Here is a 4,495-nt window from a genome sequence, read left to right as displayed (position 1 = left end):
TATTGTACCAGCCATGGGTAGCCCAGACGGGGAGAGCGGAGCCGACATGTTTGTCATGGGAATGTGGGTAATGAATGTATTCAATTCATACTAAGGAGGCATCACTTAGGGCCACTTATGGGAGCTACTTTTAGAGACATCACCCTGTGTGGGGGCCAATTATGAGGGCCATCATAATATGTTGGGGGCACTAAAAAGGCATCTTTTACTGTATCAGGGGCACCAATACTGTTTGAAGGGCACCAAAGGTCCTCACTATTGTGTGGGGTGGCACTAAGTTCTATCCTTACTCCTCAAGAACTATTATCCTTACTGTATGGGGGGCATAAAGGGGCACTATTACTGTGTGGGGACTGGGTGCCATATGGAGTGGGATTGGACCCTATAGGGCCACACAATATGGTTGTACCCTAAGGAACGTATGCTCCCGCAGCTGCCCTGCTCTCATTTAGATGGCTGCCCTCAATATGTCAGCCATCTTGATGAAGTTGATATCTGAGATCATCTTATCAGGTCTGGATTTCATAATTGAAGCCTTGTGACTGGAGAGAACTGATTGACAACATGTAAGAAGACATCTCCATCACGGCAGACTGGCAGCCATTCATCACTGTGCATGCCTTAGAGCCAATTTTTGCAAATGAAAGGCTTTCATGACGCCATATGTTAACAATTAGAGAATTCTGAGTCAGGGGAACCCATAAGGGAAGGTAATGAGGGACAAGGCCATCTCGTACACCTGCGGTCAGGATACAATGGCCAGTGGCCAATACCAACCAATCACAGGGCTTGCTTTCATTTTTCAGGAGCAGAATATAAAATGAAAGCTGTGCCATGATGGTGGTTATGGGCAACAGTAGGCTTCATTTATTGTCTAAACTGTCTATGTTGACCATAGTAACCAATCAACGCTCAGCTTTCATTTCTTAAACTGCTTTGGGAAAATGAAAGCTGAGCTCTGATTGGCTGCTAGGGGCAACCAAAGACAACTTTATTGTCACAAGGCCTAATTTTCATTTTAGTTGCCCAGTAGATGTTAATACAAATTTCTTATTCCTGCTTATTGATGATTAGTGTCCCCTTGTTTGGACCCCCAATCTTAATAACTGTAATCCATGAAGAAACGCTGGCAGTACTGTAAGATTTTTATTTTTCTGCAGCATCCCCACAGGAGAAATTATGCATTACGCTGTGTCCACTCAAATCATGGTGTCCTGGGCCAATAGTAGGGGAGGGACAGCGACTTCTTCAGGTGAAGTATACCAGGAGATGCTTGTGCTACAGGTCCTTCAAGAGGCCTCCTTACAAGTGCATTCTTGACCACTTCTCCATCCAACTTCTCCTGGTTGTGGTCATGGGGCTGTAGGTGACTGTGGTGGCCCATTCTAGCTATGATGGTGGTCCCAACGATCTAGTGGATTTTGTATGAAAAAAACCCTTTAACTACCAGAAATGTGAGCTGACCCTGGTATGAAGTTCTAATTCTGCTTGGGCCTCCTTGGTACCACCAAAAAAGCCAAAGCCATAAACGTACCTGTAAGAACCCATTATTTGGAGAACAGTGGTGCCCTAATTTAGTGCACTACAGGACCCTCATTTTACTTGTGTCTGGCCCTAGGTGACCACATTAGCTGTTCTATCAAAAACTTTACATTTCAGAAGAGCTTTAGAGGGTGTTTCTGGGAATTAGATATTGAAGGCCTTTCCTCGGGATTGGTTTGATAACCCCATTATAGGTCATCAATATCTAAGTCCTTTGGAAAACTCTTCTAAAGTATATTAAGATTGGGGGTGCGGAGTGTCCGACCCCACCGATCTTATATTATGCCCTACCTGAGGATAGATATGAAGATAAGATCGGCACTCACTGGTAAGTTGCCACATAATAAATACAATTGTGACGCGTTTCGGCTCAAGACATGAGCCTTTCTCAAACACAATTCATCACAACAAAACTGGATGTAAATAACCCGCCAGTCACAGGATATGAAGTCAGGTTGTCATGGAAATCACATATACAAAATCCACAGAAGATATATCAGCCGGCACTCCGCGGCGCGCGCATCCAGGGTCGGCATCCTATCAATCCAAGAACAAAGGATATGTGAACTAATAGACGATAGTTGTTTCTTTTTTCTTCTTTTTTTCTCCTTTTTTCCTTTTGTGTTTTCTATTTGCGTTTTTTTATTTATTTTTTCACTTTGTTTACTTTTTTTCACCTTTTTCTTTCTTTCATTCATGTTTTTTTTCCCTGATGTGGATTTTGTGTATGTGATTTCCATGACAACCTGACTTCCTATCCTGTGACTGGCGGGTTATTTAAATCCAGTTTTGTTGTGATGAATTGTGTTTGAGAAAGGCTCATGTCTTGAGCCAAAACGCGTCACAATTGTATTTATTATATGACAATAAAAGCAAAAAGAAGGTGCAACTTACCAGTGAGTGCCGGTCTTATCTCCATATTTGTTCCGGGGACGCTGACCCTCGACACGTGCACCACGCCATTGGAACAGTTCAGAGGGTTGAGGGAAAAAAACGTTCCAGAATAGTTATTTTATGGAGACCTATCAAGAATAGGGACGGGTCCTCTTTAAATAAAATCTATGCCCCAAGGTCTTACGCATATTCGGAGCTGAGTCATCTGCCCTCAAGGTCTTCAGAGCTAGAAGATCAATGAGGAGATATATTATTTCCGGAAACACCATGGAATTGTAGGAAAGTGCTCTGTAAAGGAGGTCTTCCTTCTAGCCTATTGCTGTCCGTGTTCTTGTCCACTTTTCTAACAATCTGAATCTCAATCGAGTAAATTCTTGTATTTCCCAAGATCAAACAAGTCTTTGTCTGCTGTTCATCTGTTATTCCTCCTGGAAATTGTGAATAAATTGACAACGGGATGTTACCAGTCCCTTTGTCTGTCCCTACACAGTCTGATAAGGGGAATAGTAGTGTCCTGCTGCCGATTTCTTTATGCATTTCCAGAAGGAATAATATAAGGATGGTCAATGCAGAGTTCTAAGAGAAGATGCTCCAGAATCCAGAGAAGATATTTCAGCCCTTGATTCCACTGAGCTCATCACAGAGCGCCCCTTATGTCCTTCTATTCATCCACCAGTAATTAGGAGATATGAAATGAATTATCTCCGTACCTTACATGTAATATAATGGATATCTGCAAGCTGCACACATGACATGTCTGCCCCTGGATAGATAGATAGATAGATAGATAGATAGATAGATAGATAGATAGATATGAGATAGATAGATATGAGATAGATAGATAGATAGATAGATAGATAGATAGATAGATATGGGATAGATAGATAGATAGATAGATAGATAGATAGATAGATAGATAGATATGGGATAGATAGATATGAGATAGATAGATAGATAGATAGATATGGGATAGATAGATATGAGATAGATAGATATGAGATAGATAGATAGATAGATAGATAGATAGATAGATAGATAGATAGATAGATAGATAGATAGATAGATATGAGATAGATAGATAGATAGATAGATATGAGATAGATAGATAGATATGAGATAGATAGATAGATAGATAGATAGATAGATAGATAGATAGATAGATAGATAGATAGATAGATAGATAGATAGATAGATAGATAGATAGATATGAGATAGATAGATAGATAGATAGATATTAGATAGATAGATAGATAGATAGATAGATATGAGATAGATAGATATGAGATAGATAGATAGATAGATAGATAGATAGATAGATAGATAGATAGATAGATAGATAGATAGATAGATAGATAGATAGATAGATAGATAGATAGATAGATATGAGATAGATAGATAGATAGATATGAGATAGATAGATAGATAGATAGATAGATAGATAGATATGAGATAGATAGATAGATATGAGATAGATAGATAGATGATAGATAGATAATAGATAGATAGATAGATAGATAGATAGATAGATAGATAGATAGATAGATAGATATGAGATAGATAGATAGATAGATAGATAGATAGATAGATAGATAGATAGATAGATATTCCCATTTCTTTCTTTTCTCTCCCATTTCGGTCTGGACGCTGGCTCCCCCACAGATACAGTCATAGTGCCACCTCTGGGGCGCAGAGTGCGGCCTATTATTCATTGTAGGAAAAGTCATTATGTTCTAATCCATCTTGAACAAGTCATCGCCAGTGACAGGCAAAAGGCCCTGCATGAAATGAGCAGCGTGAGGGCTGACTGTGGAGGTCTGCAGGACACTAAGCTCCCCGGGGACATTCCACATAGGATTTATGTTACCTACTTAAGGTCTTAACACAACCAGGGCTTGTAAAAAATCTCTTAATGAATTTCTCCTTAGCCCAGAGGTCTCCCGATACAGCTCTTTATGCAGATTCACAGAAGATGGCCTGGTCATTGATTGTCATCAGTGATGGATCTCAGAGAGCACTGGGAGGCTGTCTACTAGTAAGTCTAATATTTTATGTATCTTTA

This window comes from Bufo bufo, chromosome 11 (genome assembly GCF_905171765.1).
Source record: "Bufo bufo chromosome 11, aBufBuf1.1, whole genome shotgun sequence".
In the NCBI taxonomy this organism is placed as follows: domain Eukaryota; kingdom Metazoa; phylum Chordata; class Amphibia; order Anura; family Bufonidae; genus Bufo; species Bufo bufo.
The sequence above is the reverse complement of the archived record's forward strand: the minus strand, read 5'-3'. Positions refer to the sequence as shown.